Source organism: Vulpes lagopus, chromosome 5 (assembly GCF_018345385.1).
Source record: "Vulpes lagopus strain Blue_001 chromosome 5, ASM1834538v1, whole genome shotgun sequence".
NCBI lineage: Eukaryota > Metazoa > Chordata > Mammalia > Carnivora > Canidae > Vulpes > Vulpes lagopus.
In genome coordinates this window covers 103,356,279-103,374,626 of record NC_054828.1, presented here as the reverse complement: position 1 = coordinate 103,374,626, position 18,348 = coordinate 103,356,279, and the positions used below count along the sequence as shown (strand labels likewise).

The 18,348-nt window shown below is 45.3% G+C and overlaps 1 long non-coding RNA gene across 1 annotated transcript; it reads right to left on the bottom strand.

The window, feature by feature from the left end:
* Positions 1 to 947: 947 nt before the first annotated feature.
* LOC121490765 lies at positions 948 to 6,344 on the bottom strand. Its single transcript, XR_005987766.1, has 3 exons — positions 6,257 to 6,344; positions 5,802 to 5,928; positions 948 to 5,259 (listed from the first exon to the last, which is right to left on the bottom strand). It is a non-coding gene; the product is annotated as an uncharacterized LOC121490765 (long non-coding RNA).
* Positions 6,345 to 18,348: the final 12,004 nt, after the last annotated feature.

The following is an 18,348-nucleotide window of genomic DNA, read 5'->3' as shown; positions in this document are numbered from 1 at the left end:
GATACAGACCGACTTGGGCTAACTTTGGAGGAGAACAAGTTTTTCCACCAGGGAGCTGGACTTTTGCTAGGGCTGTAGCCCCCTGCTCATGGGAGCGGGAGCCATTGTTTAAAACAACACCAACAAAAACCTCATTGTTATTCTAAGAAAATACTGAATCTGAAGAATACACATGGTTTAGGCCTCATGGGGACTCTTCAGTATGTCCAAAGCCTCCAACATTATTCTTCACAGCCATCTTCCAGGGTAGACTAGCCATGGCATGGTCCCCAGACTGAAAGAAAGAAAGAAAGAAAGAAAGAAAGAAAGAAAGAAAGAAAGAAAGAAAGAAAGAAAAAAAAAAAAAAAAGAAAGAAAGAAAGAAAGAAAAGAAAGAAGAAAGAAAGAGAAAGAAAGAAAGAAAGAAAGAAGAAAGGAAAGAAGAAAGAAAGAAAGAAAGAAAGAAAGAAAGAAAGAAAGAAAGAAAGAAAGAAAGAAAAGAGCTGAGGAATTAAAGTTGCATTTCCACAACTCGACCATATTGAAAAGTGACACGACATGTTCTATCATGTTGGTTAGTTTACTGTTCAAGCAAAGTTTCCAACTTCTCTGAACTTCCAAATGACAAAAAATAAAAAATAAAAAATAAAAAATAATTTTTTTTTGCAAAGATGGAAGCTGTGATTTAGTAGAAGGATCATAGGATTTAGAGCCACTCAACTGTGCAACTGCCCAACCACCACAAGGTTTGAATGCTAGCCCCACACTTGAGAGAGTCAAGTAATCTCTGTGAGCTATGTTTTCCTTGCATGTAAAATTGAGAAATTCACTCCTCCAACAAATATTTATTGAGTACCTACTACACGTCAGAGACTGTACTAGGCACTGGGGACCCAATCATGAGCCAATTCCCACCGTCCTAAGGATGGGATCATTTTATGGCCACAGTCTGTCTTCATACTCTGAAGGTTAAAAAATGCTTTTCACATTTTTGAGTTAGTGAAATAATTAAAAGGAGGGTATTAGAAAAAAAAAAGGAGGGTATTTTGTAACTTATAAAAAGTCATACAAAATTCCAATTTCAGTGTCCTCAAGTCAAAGTTCATTGGAACACAGTCCTATTCATGAGTCCACTTGGTGTCCAGGGGCTGCTTCCACAATCCAATGGCAGAGCTGAGCAGTTGTAATGGAGATTGAAAAGCCCACAAATCTGCAAATATTTACCATCTGGCTCTTTAAAAAAAAACATGTGGTGACCCTTGAACTAAAGGAAGAATAACAGGTGATAACAGACTCCAAAAAGTTCTATGAAATTAAAAGAGGAGAGGAATTTGTCAAGGCTGTTAAGAAGGTGAAAATTAAAATGCTCCATTGCTTTTTCTGGCATTCTGTAAGTAACATCAGCTCCCAAAACTGAGTGTTTCTAGGTCTTGCTGGGCTGTGGGTACCCACCAGGTGGAAGGAACAGATGTATCCGGAACTTCAGTGGCTCCTGCCTCCACCTATGCAAGGCTGGCCCTCTAGCCCCACCTAAGATGCACCGGTGTTCCCCACCCGGAGTCTGGGAGGGAGACTCATGTCTTCTCAGGCTGCTCTCTGGGAATACACCTGTATTCTTGCCAAAGGCGCTGTTGTCATGACACCAGAGGTGCAGACCAGCCTGCAGGTATGCCTTCTGCTATCCTCACATGAAAGAGAGATGCTTTGCTGCACAGGGACAGAAGGACAATGCCCCTCCTCTGCTCGGTGTCCCTGAGAATTAACTTTAAAACCAAAGCACATAGCTCTGGCCTCTGCCTCCCCGAGGCCCTGTGGAAACGGCCCCTCAGGTCCCTACCTGGCTGCCTGTCCTATTGGCCTGGGGAGACAAGGCCAGAGACTGGCATTGCCTTGTATCTGTGCCAAACTCTCCCCCTTCCTCTCCCCCAGCACTGCCCACCCCCCCAAGCCAACCACTTGGGACCTGTATTGACAACTGAATACAGGTGTGCCTCAGTTTTATGATCTGCTATATAATCTCTGTGCTGTACACGTGGTATTTCCTAATCCAGCTCCCCATCGGCCACGCACCCCTGGACTTTCTCCTGCCACAATTTGGTGACACATGCGTTCAGGAGGTCAGCCTGGGGCTCCCTCGCTTCTCTCCGCGTGCGGCCGGGCCCCAGGCAGCTCCGTCAGTACGTCAGCAGCACTGTGCCAGGCCTCGGGCCCAGGGAGCCGGTGGAGGCACCATGCAGCAGGAACACAGCCTGCAAAGGAGGCCTCTGCCTCTGGTTCCCTGTGGGGGGCACGCTGGCCTCCCGAAGTGTCAGGTTAGAGCTCTGACAGCCTCCCTGCCTCCAGCCTGCCCCTGGCCCCTGGGCTGAACCCTGTCCTGACTCTCAGGCCAGCTACTCCGGCCTGCACGGGCTTTGATAGCGACACCCTGCTGTGAAGAGTCCAGTTCCTCAGGTCTATGGACCTCCTGCCACAAAGGCCCACCCAGCTCCACCACCCAGGGCACCCACACCATTTCTCAGCTCTGCCTGAGCCTCCGGTGCCCACTGCATCTTGCATGCTACGTGTTCAGACTGGGTCAGCACCCTTAACCGTCCCCTCCCTACCCATGCCTGGGCTTCCTGCCCTCCCCCCAATTTTTAAGGAGCATCTTCAGCTCCCCTCTTTAGCCCAGAAACTCTCACCAGCTTGTGTGAGATGGGGGTTCCGGTGTGGAACAACCCTGCTGTTCCATTAGTTAATTCTGGCTTTTCCAGTCTGGCTTCCTTCCCTTACCCTGAAGGACCTGTGCCACCAATGTCCCAGCATGGCTCAGGGCCCAAACCCACTTAACAATGAAGGCAGCTGGGGTCATGGCTTGCTTCCGTGCTCTAGTAGAGCAGAACAGAAAATGGGGAGACAAGTGGAAAAAACAACTATTAACACACCTCACATAGGCTCTAGGTGGGCTCAAAAACTGGGGTGGGCCCAGCTTAACGGGGAAAGGCATCCAGGGACTCAGGAGGTGGGAAGACAGAGGGTAGAAGAGGGGTGACAGAGAGGCCTGCTCCCCCCAGCAGAGGCTAGCGGTGAGTTTCTTTTTTGAGGAAAGGCCACATCTACATGTGTTTCTGTACCTTTAAGGAGGCAAGAAAGCAGAGACAAAGGGACGGAGGGAAATGTGCACACAGGACTCTCAAGCGATTAGTCAAATCCCCCTGGCTTCTCTGCCCTATTTCCAAGTATGCGGATGGATCCAATTCCTCTGTTGTTCCTCAGTCTCTCCTAATCCAGGATATGATTATATGAAGTAGATTAAAGGTGTCTGTGACCAAAGTAGGGCCTGCTACACTCCTGGAACCGGTTTTGCAAGAGTCTGTGTTCATTTAAATTCAATTAGCAGACTTGGAATTGCTCATGCTAACTTCTGATTCTTGATGACAAAGTGAAAATTGATGCAAAGTTTTATAGGGAGTTTGTAACTTATGGGATGCTGTCCCTCCAGCAATGCCCTTAAAAAGCCAGCTCTCAGAGGCTGGTGATCAGGCGTGTTTTAGGGAAAATTCTTTCATCGGGTGGGAAGTTGGATGGAGGACTTCCAGGGTCCCTTCTAATTCAAAGCTTTTATGTCTCTGAGGTTACTGGATGCCGAAGTGCAGGGCCAGAAAAACCATCTAACAAAAGAGGTTTAAAAAGACTTGACAACGTGTTTTATCCAGGGCAAAGTGAGCCCAAACATTTCAAATTAGAGCTATCAACAAAGAATGTGTTTGCAAACCAGACACAATTTAAAATAAGCTTCAGCTGGCAAATGATAAACCTTCCCTAAAAAGGTAATCAGATGGGAGAGTGAACAAACATTGGAAGTGGTATTAGAAAAGATATCTGCACCATCCAGCAGGCTCTCAGACTTTTAACTCCAAATAGACCCGTACACTTGTTTGGGGCAGGGTGGGGGGGGGCGATAAGAAAAAAAAACAAAAAAAGGAAAAGTTAGGATTGTTGCATCCTACTCAGCTGGTGGCTGTGAGAAAGCCGCAAGAAATGGAGTACTCCGTGGCAGCTTTGAAAAGGAAAACAAAACAGGCTAAATCCTGAGGATTGTGGTGTGGAAAGAAAGGGTTATAAAGTGGGTTAGGTGAGGTCCCTGGGCCATGAGAGCAGGAAGTCCCTGGGATGGTGGGACACACCCCAGTCCAACTGCTGGTACCCATAGCAGACGGGCAGGGAGTGGCTTACCTTCCTCCTCTCTCACTGATGCCATTCTACATCTTCACGGCACCACATTTGATGCTGTCCTTTAGGTTCAGACCATTCACCATACCAACCTCCACCTTTTATTGGCCTGGTAGGGAGCTTTGGCTTTGACAAAATAGATTCTTTAATATTTTCACTGTGCAATAGATCATACTTACAAAAGAATGTGTGTGATCGATATGTACTGTTCAAAGAATAATAATAAAGCCAAACACCCACACATTACCACCCAGCTTAAGGAATAAAATATGGCCAATACCCTGAAGCTCCCTCTGTTCTGAGCCCTTTCCCAATTGCTTCTCCACACACCCGACCCCACACCACCCCCCGGCAAGCCCCTGACCTGACACATGTGTTGTTCACTCCCTTGGATTCTCTTCAATCTATTTATAATGGTCCCCCTAACCATCATATTACTTAATGGTACCTGGTCTTGAAGTTCACATAATGAATCCATACTAATTGCAGTCTCCTCTATTTGTTCCTTATGCTCCGCAGTAGGTATTTTTGAAATTCATCCATGTTGATATATGTAGCTGGAGTTTATTCACTGTCTCTGCTATGCAGGAGTCCATTGTCTGATTACATCACCATCACTTCTTGTTTACGGACATCTGGGTTGTTACCTTTTTTAGTTGTAAACAAAGCTATTATGAACATTCTGGTACGTGTCTCCTGTAGAATATAGGGGAGCCTTTCCTCGGGCATAGCTCCTTGAGGGTAGTCCGCAGACCCACTGCTGGTGCCCATACTGGCACTGCTTTACCATGAGGTAAGGAAGCTGTACCAGAACATGAAGCAACTGCACTATTTAATACTGTGGAGCGGGACCAGTGGTTTTTCCACAGCAGGACTCCACTGCGAAAGAGCAGCTGAGTTAAAGTCTGGCGGCACAAGCACCTCATTTCTTCTTACCTCTGGCACTTTGCTGAGCCCAAGGTGCTCTTTGCCTTTTTTCTTCACCCTCATCTACCAACCTGTAGATCTCTCCCCAGTCAATGAAGACTCCGGCCACTTACTCAGTCTCCAAGTTTGCTCAACAAAAATCTGTTGAATGGATGAATGAATGAATGAATGAATAACTTGCCCTTCCCCACTCACACATCTACCTTAGGATTTCCATATTCTTGGGATCCCTGGGTGGCGCAGCGGTTTAGCGCCTGCCTTTGGCCCAGGGCGCGATCCTGGAGACCCGGGATCGAATCCCACATCGGGCTCCCGGTGCATGGAGCCTGCTTCTCCCTCTACCTGTGTCTCTGCCTCTCTCTCTCTCTGTGTGACTATCATAAATAAATTTAAAAAAAAAAAAGGATTTCCATATTCTTCCATGAACCTCACCTCCCCAGTTGATTTGTCAGGCGGTGGGAACAAGCACTGACAAGTAAGCTGGAAGAGTCAAAGTCCTTTCCAGCATTTTTCATCCCAAAACCAACAACAGAAGTCACTCTCTCTCCAATGCAAAAGCTATGAGGCCATTCACGAGGATGGTCAGAAGCCCTCTTTCCCACCTCGGGAGAAAGCAGGTCTGCCATGACGGGGGATTGAGTCGCACAGAGAAAAAGAGTAGGAACAAGAATAGGAGCAAGAACCTGGCAGCACTTCAGTCCCAGGCCTCAGTGTTGGGTCTGGCTGCATCCTGCCTTTTCCATGCAGTTATTCAAGAGCATTCTTGGTTTGTCCTTTTTCCCAAAGCTGGCTGAAACTGTGTTTCCGGGTCTGGAAAGAAAATAAATACTCTATACTTTAGCCCTTGTAAGCTGCAGAAAGCTGGAATCAAGATTGACCTTTGGACTGCAAAGCTAGTTTTCAATATTTTTGAAGAATGGTTGTCAGTCCTTTGGACTTGTGTTGGTACCAACACCAAACAAAAACCAAAACCAAGCAAAACAAAAACTTACAAGCAAATGGGAGATCACTGTATTATAGTAAGAGTCATTCCCATCTTTCCCACCACTGCTCAGGTATTGGCTTTTACTTGGGGCACACTCATGACCCCACGTGTCTCAATGCTGATCTCACACAAGGTGTGCAAGACCCTCTTTACCAGGAGTTTCCTCTGTGGTACATCATTCAGGATGCCATGTGACACCACCAGGAAGGCTCTTTTCCCACATCCAAATATAACCCACGTGTATGTGGAGGGTCCAGGAAGAACATGTGACAGTAGCTGGGACAGTCAGGAATCTGTTGATAAAAGGAGATGGAGAAGAAGCTCTAAGCAAAGGGGCTTTAAGAAATAGCAGGAGTCTCCTGAGGAACATTTGATCCAGAGATAATTGCTTTAAAAGCCAAAGGGGCTTTTAAATCATTTACCACAGAAATTGAAAGCCCTTTGTGGGCATTTCATCTGTCTTAGTTCATGGTCTTAGTGGACACAAAGCTCAATTAAGTCAGGGTCATGGTATCTGCAGTGGACAGAACAGATCAGGTCGTTGCCCCCACCCCACCCCCCACTCACCCATAGATGAGCACCCTGAGTGTTCCTGGGTCACCTGGTCACAGTCTGTTCTGGAATCTACCCAACCTGGGCATGCTTCTGTGGTGGATAATCTTGGTGCTCCTCCAAGGTTCTCTTCCTTCCATGTTTTCTCTCTCTCTGCAGGGCTGCTCCTGGGCTTCGGAAACCCACTTTGCCCACAGCCAGAATAGCTGAAAGTGGCTGGCCATTTAAGCCCAGACCCTGTAGCCCTTAGCCAATGAATGCGGATGAGTACAAAAGCATGCATGCAGCAGGTGTTGAGCACTTTACTGGTAAAGTAACTAGTAGCCAGTGAACAGGGGGAAACAATGGGGATCCACAGCAGGAGTTTGCCATTAGTTTTCCCTCTGACACCTCCCCGCCTGCACGCAAAACAGCTCAAAACCCAGCAGAGGATAGTGGGGCACAGACTACATGTGCTCTAGGTCTGATCTGAGGAGAAAAGGGAATCCTCGTGCTCAGAGGCAGAGGGCAAAGTGTACCACTTTACCGTTTTTCCTTTCCTCTTCTCTGCTTCTCTGTGTCCCAGTCCCTAAGCCGTGCCACAACTACTGGGGGACAAATGATGTCAAAGCTGGAAGCTGGTGGTTGGAAGAGAAAGTTGTACTTCTGGGAGTTGCAGTGACCTACTCCCACTTGAGAGCATCCCACATTATTTTCATTCCTCCTTCTCCCTCCCTTCTCTTCCTCCCTTAAGCAAGAGACGAGATGAGCCTATATCTGAGAGGACATGTCTTGCAGGAGTTGAAAAAGAGTGAAACTCATTTCCTCACTCTCCGCTCCAAGCCCAGACTGAGAACACTATTAAAGAAATCACATAATCTGGAAGTTAACAAAAACGGAGAGGAGAAAGAGCACTAGCCTTGGAATCAGAAGGCCAGGATTCAAACCACAGTCGTATCTCTTATTAACTCAACGGTGGTGAGCAAATATCTTGTACTCAGTGGCTTCTGTTCTGCTCTTAAATTGCATCTTAATTGCGGGTAATAACACCAGCTTGAGGATTCATACTCTGACACCTGTGAAAATATTTGGGTACATATCAGGTATAAATACTGTGGGACTTGGTCTTGATATTTGTCCCCTAGGTACTCAAAGTTTAAGCTAGACACAATGAAGGAAACTCAGAAAATATCAAAAAGAGAATTTCAAAGCTGGAGTTGATGTGACCTCTCACCTCTGTGGAGAGAAAGTGGGTGTTCAAGGGGTTAAGTGACTTCTCTAAAGCCACCAAGTCAGTTACAGAGCTGGGGTTGGAATCTGGCCTTCACCAACTGGTCCTCTGCATTCTTCTGTTACCACACGTCCCCTTACAGTGAGTGAGCTAGCCTGGTGGCCACCGTCATGCTGAACAGGCAGGTCTCACAAATACCAAGCAGACAGAGTAGCTGAGAGGACGTTATGTCATACAGCCCCAGGCTGCCATTCAATGTAAAGGGACCTCAGGATCCATGGGGATGGGGAGGCCTTCTAATGAGCCTTACAGGCTATTTGACCAGGCGGGAAAGATAACTAATACCTGAGGTAATTGATTTACTACGTGAGCCAGACTCCTCAGCCCACAAGAAGAGAACAACTTTATTCTTTCCCACCACGACTTTTTAACACCTCTGGTGGGAGGGACCCTCCCCTCCCTGCCCACACACAAAGGACAGTTCAAGCGGGTCTATGCATTTCCCAGACACTTTCACGATTAACTGATTGCATCATTTTCAGATACTGAAAAAGCACAATCAAATCTAAACCTAAACATCTCTGTCATGTCCAGTTTAAAATACATCCTGTCTCCATCTCCATCCTGAACCCCAAACAGCAGACCAGCAGTAGGAGTGATTCTGTGTCACTCGTTCTTTCTGCATCCACCTCTTCCTCTGCTTCCCCCACTGACCATAATGTCCAAGGTAGTGAAGCCTAGGCTAGTCCAGGGTAGTGGTGAGGGGGCTCAGGGTGAGGGAACAGATAAGTCTTATTTAGCCAATGTTGTTGTAATCTGCCTTGGTGAGTTCTGTGTGGCCAGTACCCAAACACTGCATCTTTCTCAAAGAAAGAGCTTTGTGGGTTCTCCAGGGACCTTCCCCTTTGACTTACTCTCTAGTTCCTCCACGTTCCTCCAAAGGCACACCAACAGAATGCCCTTCTGCTGGGGCCACCTTGACCTCATAGGTCATCTTCTTGGGCCAGACCTTTCAACTCAAGCCAGATCCCCTTCCTCTGGTGTCTGCCAACATGCTAGAATTGCAAACTGTCCCCGAGAACTTTTTCAATGTCTGTCTAGTAGCAGCACATTGCCACATCTCAAATGAACTGCAGGAGAGGGGCAATTGCAGATGTCAATTTCCCCTTACGGTAGTATCCTCTCCCACGTTAATGGTTTTTAAACCTCCACCACTTGGCTTGAGTTACACAGGAGGGGAGAAGAAGCACATAGCATCCTGCCCATTGGGCCAATGGTTTTCATCTATCTATCACTTTCTCTTTCTCTTATATTTGGGATGAAAGTGGATGATAGGCTAGGGTTTTTGAGGATATCTTTTAGCAAGTCTTACAATGCCTTTTTAGGAATAGGGGTACATGACACTTCTCATTCACCTAGGGACCTCACTTATGACCAGGAGGATCTCTACATTCTGTCACACCAGATTTTTACACCAACAATAAGTGTAATTTGTGGAGATATAAAAAATACCTGAAATTCTAATTCATCTGCCTTCTCCTTTGTTATTCACTGGCAAGAAAGGAATCACTGTGGACCGTTTTAATTTACTCAACAAAAGTTTCAACATCCTTCATGAGGATAATCATCTCTGATCATAAAAGTTCTGGCCATAATAAATGTAGACTATGGGCAGACAGCATCCATCAGAAATATGCTCTTCTACTTGAACACAGAGTCAGGAAGCAAAGGACTTTGCCCACAACAGGGAGACCCAGAGAGTCCATGTGCCGACCAGTGAGCCTACACTCATTTCCTTACTCCCCAGTCACATGCTAGCTCAAAAGTCTGATCTTCCATAAAAGAATCATAATGTAGATGCCCTTCATTATTTGCTTTATTCAGAAAAGAAGGAATGTGCTGTTGAAGATGATAAAATGCTTTTCACAATCTGAAGACAAATAAGAATGGAGGGAGGAAGGAGAGAAGAAAGGATCCAAAGATGTAACAGACATTGAGAAATTGGCATGATGGGAGAAGTAAACCTCAGGAAGGGTAACAGGACTCCTTATCTTGATATGCAATGAAACTCATATATTATCTCCTCAAATCTTTCCCCAAAAAACTCCAGCTTCACTTAATTTTTCATGTGTTTCAGGAACACTTGAAATTCTCACTTAAAATCTAAAAGGCAGGATGCCTGGGTGGTTCAGTGGTTGCGCATCTGCCTTTGACCCAGGGTGTGATCCTGTAGTCCTGGGATTTAGTCCTACCTGGGGCTTCCTGAATGGAACCTACTTCTCCTCCCTCTGCCTGTGTCTCTGCGTCTCTCTCTCTCTCTCTCTCTGTATCTCTCATGAATAAATAAATAAAATCTTTAAAAAAAAAAAGATCTAAAAGGCTAAGAGGCATATGCACCCTAATGTTTATAGCAGCAATATCCACAAGAGCCAAAATATGGAAAGAGCCCAGATGTCCACTGACAGATGTGGTATATATACAACAGAATATTACTCAGCCATCAAAACAATGAAATCTTGTCATTTGCAAGGATGTGGATGGAACGAGAGGGTAATTATGCTAAGCAAAATAAGTCAGAGAAAGACACATACCATATGATTTCACTCACGTGTGGAATTTAAGAAACAAAACAGATGAACATAGGGAAGGGGAAGGAAAAATAAGATAGATACAGAGATGGAAGACAAACCATAAGAGATTCTTAGCTATAGGGAACAAACTGAGGGTTGCTGGAGAGGAGAGGGGTAGAGGGATAGGGTAACTGGGTGATGGGCATTAAGGAGGGCACGTGATGTAATGAGCATTGGGTGTTATATGCAAATGGTGAATTACTAAATACTACCTCTGAAACTAATACACTTGATGTTAACTATACAGAATTTAAATTAAAAATTTTTTTAAAGATTTAAAAGGCTAGGGATCCCTGGGTGGCGCAGCGGTTTGGCGCCTGCCTTTGGCCCAGGGCGTGATCCTGGAGACCCGGGATCGAGTCCCGCGTCGGGCTCCCGGTGCATGGAGCCTGCTCCCTCTGCCTGTGTCTCTGCCTCTCTCTCTCTCTCTGTGTGTGACTATCATGAATAAATAAATAAATTTAAAAAAAAAAGATTTAAAAGGCTATTTATTAATAATGCATCCAATTTATATCATACTTTCTACTTTTCAAAGTGTTCTATTATTTTCAATTTTCATAAACACGCTGTGGGGTAGATAGGGCAAGCACTTTCATGATTGAAGGTAGCTAAGGTTCAGAGAGGTTAAGTAAATTATGCAAGATCACACAGCCAGGTATTAACAGAACCCAGGCCAGAAATTAGAAATTCTCAGGCCTGGTTCAGTGCTCTTTTCTCTATACTGTGCTGCCTTGGATCACCACTCAGGAAATCTCAAGGACAGTTCAAATAGTATGAATTAAAATGTAAAACCAGTCAAGTAGCTATAGTTTCCTCCCCATTAGCATCTAGGACAGCTATCAAGTGGCAACCCTGGGACATCCTGGGCATTTTATTACCCTGACACCCAACTCTTTGAGAGGCAGATAGAGGTCTGTAGACCTTTGAGTCTGAGCTTTTCGTGGGGATTATGAAATCAATTAGTGTGTCAACAAACATTTCTGAATAGAATAGAAAATATCACACTGCATCATATGGGAAGATGAAGCATTACCTTACAAAGTTGTTATTATTGTGTGTGTGTTTGTGTGTAATGTAGGTTTTGTTTTGTTTTGTTTTTAACCATAGATCATTGTCAAAAATGTTTGGAAACTGCTTTACAGAAGAACTTCTAGCCAAACTCCTAGCCAAACTTCTAGCTGTTACCAGTTAAATGCTTTTACGTTCCATAGATATAAAATTTTTAAAAAGGGGGGGGTTGCAGTAAACAAAATTTGGAGCTATTTTAATAAAAATCCAATTAAGCAGAATGTTTAGGGAATTTACTGTCCTGGTTAATTGAATCTCTACATTAATGAGGACAAATTGAAAACCCTGTCAAGACGCAGGATTGCAGAACTTTATAGGTAGGCGAGACCTTGGAGATTGGTTTTCCCCTGCTCCCTCAATCCTCTGCTGGTGGAAGCCCAGACCCAGAAGGAGGGAACCGCCTGCCCTGGGCCCTGCAGACAAGCCAAGACCCAGGCCTACGAATTGCCTGCTCAAAGCTCCTGTGAGATTGAGCTGAATCGCAGTGCAATCGTCCGTAACCCTTGGGGTTGCTTAATAAAACCTTTAAAATAAAACCTCAGCATTCAGTTTGTCTTTGCCATTGTCTTTTCTCATAGGTCAGTGTCGTTGAGTTACAGAATTTAGAGCAAACACCAAAGATCTGTTGGTAGCATCAAAAGACTGGAGTGGCTGAGCCCCCCCCCCCCACTCTGATTGATTAGAATTCACTTTTCTCTGTTTCCTCTGATCTTGTTTCTTCATACATTATTAGTATTCCAGACGCAGGGTGAGAACTTTCTTTTTTTTAATATATTTTTTATATTGCTTGAGGCTGAAAGAGGCTGTTTTCATCCTTGGAACTCTCTAAAGCATCCCATGACCCCACTTTGCCACTGTTCCTGCATACAAGCTATTATTTCATTCATTCTAGCACATCAAAACTGAAACACCTAGCACCATACTTCAAAGGCATGCGTTGTTCTCTGTGCACAGTCGTCCTTTCAACACATATATACAAGCACCTCCTGAATGGCAGGCACTGTACGAGCTGCTGGGGATGCAGCAGGGAACAAAATGGAAAAATTCTTGCTCTTACAAAGCTTATATTTCAATGTCAGCAAATAGACAGTAAATGAATACACAAGTAAGAATGTGGTATGTCAGATGGTAATAGGTACGAAGGAGGGGGAAATAGCAAGATATAGGAAAACTGAGATTGTCGGGAGTGGGTCATTACTATTTTATGGGGAGTCATTGGGGAAGGTCTTGCTAATCAAAATACAGAGACCTGGAGGAAGTAAGGGGGTGAGACATGTCACTCTCTGGGAGAAGAGAGTTGCTGGCAGAGAAAAAAATTGTAAGTGAACAGCATTTTAAGCATCAGGCTACAAATGCTTTCCCTCAGGTACCAACGTCTGACTGTTAAATCCCCCTCACCAGTGACACAGTCCTAAAGGGTATTCGATGTTGATTTAGGGATAAGACAAGTTGCATTGGTTCATTCCAGTCACAAGCATAAGTGCCAAGTGCAGGGATTCTCTAATGAAAGACACAGATGGCCCCTGCCCTCAAAATTAGTGACCAATGTTCTATACACAATGGTCAGGGTACGAAAAGTATTGCAGAGGAAAGAAAGCATAAAAAGTCTTCCAGAATAGGAGGAATGGGGATTTCAAGTAGAGGAAATAACAAATTTGGGTAAAGGTACAGGGGTAGGAGAGCAGATGGTACGTTCCTGGTTCCCAAATTGGTATGATTGGAAGGTGAGTCTCAGGAAATGGGGGTAGAAATGGGAACAAATGTGGATGCCCCTCTGCTCTCTGGAGCACTATTAAAATCTCTCCTGGTTGCAGCCCAGAAAAGCAGGCTGAGGTAGAGAGATGGAGATGAGAGTGGGAAGGCTCTGGACAGGGGAATAGGAGCCACATTATAAAGTCACAAATTTAAATATTTGAAGCAGAAGAATTATTTGATCAGATTTGCCTTTTATTAAGATCTATTGATACATAGAGGATGAAGGAGGAAGGGACTGGAAGCAGGAGAGGCAGTGAAAACTCTGAAGGGGCTCATAGGTCCAGAATAATGCAGGTAAGAAAAGCAGAGAAGGTCCCCTAAGAGGCTGGCAGATGATGCAGAATGAGTGGGATGGACTTGCCACTATTTCAAGAATAGGATGGACCTGGGGTTGGATGTGCTCTCAGGGCACAAGAAACAAGTTTAGGAGGAAAGGGAGCAATTCCCTCATTGAAGACAGAGCCAGAAAAGAAAAGCTATGTCCTGAAGGCTGTTTGGAATTCCTCAAATGACACCACTGGCATAGAAGCAAGGACTGTTACTTTCACAGATGATGGTTTTAATGTGTAATTGTAGAACTGGCTGATTGGTTTGGGGGAGTAGATTCCAACCGCAGACTATCATAAAATACAAGATATAATGTACAGTAATGTGGTTAACTCTTCAAAAGCCATACCAGGATTTACATATCCAAACAAATATTATATTCCTTGGAGGCTACACATTATTTCCAGTCTGCACCTGCTGAGAACTGCCTCAGACTTCTTTTGGGGATATCCCTTCATGACCATATCCCCAGAGCTAGAAAATTTCAGCCTTTGATGGAAAATCTATTTTTTAGAAAAGATGCTTATTTGCCACAAAAGAACAGTGGTTGCCTGAGACAGGGTAGGTGGGGGCATAGAGAAAAGAGATGGCATATCAAGGGACACAAGAGAATTTTGGAGGGTGATGCACTCATGTCTCAATTGTGGTGATGGGTTTCATGAACCCATGAGCTTATATATAAATTCATCAAAATGTACACTTAAATATGTGCAGTTTATTGTACATCAGTTACATCCCAATAAATCTATTTTTTAAAGTCGTTTGTTGCAAAAAGTAATGCCTAAGGCTAATGATCATGTTGAGAAACCCTCTCCTTTATTATTTTTTTAGTGAAAATTTAAAAGAATATTCTACTTGTGTGTCTACCAGGCTGACTTGAAGGCAATTCTCAGTACAGATTGATTTTTGTTTTAAAAAAAAAAAAGGAAGATAAATTAATTAATTAATTAATTAAAAAGGAAGAAAAAGTCACAGAAACAAATGAACTGCCCCCAGTAAAGGATAGTCTTCATGTGAGCAAGTACATCCTAGAACATATAGTCATGCCCTGTAATCTAAATTGGAATCCAGTGACTTGGTATCTTCTGGTTCTTCTACTCACTCTCATGAAGGACAGCTCTCCACGTATGTATTGTGCCTTTTGCTTGGCTCATCCAGAGAAGGGGTTGAATAAGAACAAGTATCATTGCTTCTACTACCTGGGGTTTGCATTTCAGATATCCAGGGCCAGTCTTAGAGAGCTGAGATTCCAGAAAGTTTTCCTGACTGTCCCCCACTCCCACCTCACCTCCACTTAACATCGTCCACTGACCAGTTTACCAATGTCTGGAAGTCTACCACTGGAAGATTATTTCCTTTGGGTTAAACCATCCCATTCTCCAAGAATCCCATTGGAAAGTAGGATCCTGGAGGGCAGGCCTGGATGGTGTGCCAAAGGGGGAGAGCCTGGAGTTAGCTGGGGGCGCTGTAAGGACACTGGCCTCCAAGGGTGGAGGTCACCAATGAAAGAAAAGGGAGTCCAGCTAGGGGAGATAAGTTGCCACAGAGGGCCTAAACTAAAGCTATTCCCCATTTTTTAAAGTCATATATTTTTTCAGAAAGCATTTATTGAGTATCAGCATTCCCAACTTGGTTTTACTTCCAGACTTAGTATCGAACACAGTGATACAAAGGAGGAAGTTCTGCAAAGTTGATGAGCAAGCTGACCTGCTTTGTAATAAGAGAGCTGGCCCGTGCAGCAGCAGCTGGTCCCACAGGGACTCAGAGGCCAGGTGCTCACATCACACCTTGAGCAGAAGTTTGGAATTAAATGAAACAGAATATTGACAAATGAAAGTTTTAGAGAAGCATGAAAACTATGAATGCAAAGCAGGTGGGGATGCTATTAAAATAGTTCATCTAAAAATAGTCTAATTCCATCTAGGGGCCAAACCCGATTAGGTTTCGTGTTCATTTGGGTTCATAGTCTGTCTATGCCTCCTTCGGCTCTGTGGGGCCAACATTGGAAGGAAAGAGGGTATCCTCCTCAATCTTTATGCTCAGTCACAACACACTGACCCATCATCCAAAGCAGAGCCCAAGAATGGAGAGATTTGGAGACCAGGAAGTAAATGTTGAATGTGGAGCTGTCTGGAGCTAGAAAAAACTTGAAGTGATTTAGGAAAGTTAATAAGCCCTCCTTTTGACCCATCTCCCCTCAGGCAAATGAAGTCAGAACCTCAGTGGGGTCATCCATAAAATTCCCAAACCTCTGGCCTCTCCTGTGGTCCCAGCCCTCACATGGCTCAGCCTAGGGGATATAAAGGAGAGTGAAGCAAGGTCCAAGTGGAGAAGCTTGTATTTCACTCAGCTGTAGCACGGGGCAGTGGTCTGAGAAACCAAATCCATCCTCAAAGCTTATTCTTGAGTCTAGCAAAGGCATAGTGCTCAGGGAGTTCCACTGTTGAGGGGAGACCACTGAAATCAGGACCCAGAAAGGGGATTGTGCTGGGCAAGTGTCGTGGCTCCTACCCATCCTCAGCCCTTTTTATAGAAACGGCCCTCTGATGTATGGCTGGGCCTTATGGTTAGACCATGTGACCCTGAGCTCTTGCCATCCCCTCCAGCACCACAGCTCCCTGGCCCAAGGTGGCTCTGCCTGGCTAGTGATCCAGGACTCAAGGCCCCACCTGTGCTCAAAGATGGCTAGGCCGCTCCACCTCCCTCCCAGCAGCACCAGCGGTGGGCAGAGCAGCCTCGCTCAGTTGGGTCTTGTCACAAGAGCTTCATTTTTCACTAGTGCCATCTTCACCGTGCTCTGTTGCAATGTCCCTTTCTTCTAGCAATTTAGAGGAGGCCACGGAAGTTATGAGTAGCCAGAGTCAAGGAGTGACCCAGGAGAGAAGCAACGAGGAAGCCAAAGGTGGGACAGGATAGCAGACCCAGGGGGCAGCTGAGTCATCTGGAGGAGCCTGCAGTGCTCATCAGCAGTCCCACTGCGGGGTCCGCAGAGCCAAGCAGGATCTGGAGCCACCCCCCAGGTCCTTCCCTGTGAGCTCTGACCCCGGGTGGCTCTTGTTTCCCTCCCTGTGCAATGTTCCTGATTGCTCTGTGTGGGGCAATACCAAACTCACCCCAAACACCCCTTCCTCGGGTGAGCTCGAGGTTTCTCCCCCTTGCTAACCAATGAGCCAAACGACAGTTTTGCAAGAGGTCTCTGGCCTCCCCTGAGCACAGAAGGCCAAAAACATGATATGGTTCCAAGGAAACCAGTGAGGCCCTTTGCCCACTGGAAGCAGAGGGTGAACCTGCAGGCTGCTTTCCTGTGAGGCATTAAATGTTTTTCTTTCCACAAATCATTTTTCCGAAGTTTAGAGGAATCAACATGGTGTAGGAGAAATAAAACTGTGCCTCCCTAAATCAGTGATGCGAGTTTGGCCAAGCAAATTTAAGTCCCTGTCCCATTTTTATCATCAAAAATGCAGAATGAATAATTTTTGCCCTACTGCCTTGAAGATCTTTTTGTGAAGATCACATAAAAATAAGCATAAGAAGCCTTGGGGAAGCATGTATAAGAGCTATATTATTTTATGAACTGAAAATGAGAGTGGGAAGTAGGAGGTGGCATTGCACATGCCAACCAACAAAGGAGTCACTGCCATTCCCTTCTGCCAAGGTTAATGGACTCAGCACTAAAGAAGCCAAAAGATGAATGTTTGTATCTCCCAATAATGAGGACTGTGGCTTCCTGCCTATACCCAAAGTCACTGTTATTTCCACAAGGGACATTAGCAGAATTAGAATTTATCCCCCTCCACTGCCTCCCTATCCTCTCTCTCCCTCTCTCTCTCTCTGTCACTCACTCTCTCCACTCCTAGCTGCAGGTAACCACAGAATCCAGGTGAAAGCAGCTTAAACAACAGAAAATTCCCATGCAATTTCCAATCCCCCGATTTGTTAATGTAGTGGCATATGAGTTGGCCTATGTCCTCGGGCTTCCCGCCACAGGGTTACAGAAAGGCTGCTTCAGCCCTACACAGCACATTCTCCCCCAACCACACCCAAGAGCAGGAGAGATTTTTCTTTTCTTTTTAATTTATTTATTTACCCATGTGCAACACAGAGAGAGACAGAGACACAGGCAGAGGGAGAAGCAGGCTCCATGCAGGGAGCCCGATGTGGGACTCGATCCCGTGTCTCAAGGATCACGCCCCAGGCTTAAGGCGGCGCCAAACCGCTGCGCCACCTGGGCTGCCCGAGAGATTTTTCTTAAATGTCTCTGGGGCATTTCTGTCATTGGAGCAAAAAACTTGTCCAGGAAAGCTCCCTTCCTCACACACACACACACACACAACAAACACAGAACATCCTCCAAAAGGGCCGGGAAAGGTTCTCGGCATCTCTAGTGGGAATGGGCACTGCCAGCAAGAAAAAAGCAGAGGGCGGGATTGCAAGGCAGTAGCACAGAAGAGACATCTGTAGGGTTGGCAAGAGCATTTCAGTGCAGAGAATGAAGTTCATTCTTGTTAAATGAAGCAGAAGAATCTGTTCCAGGGTATTAATTGGCCAACAAAATTATTGTAAAGGCTAAAGAAGCAGATTCTGAGTTGAAGATTCAGGAAAGAGTCCTATAGTCACCCAGCTGCCTGATCTGCGCTCAGAAAGCCAAGGGCTCCAGAACCACACTGCCTTGAGCACACCATGTCATCCGTGCTCACGGATGA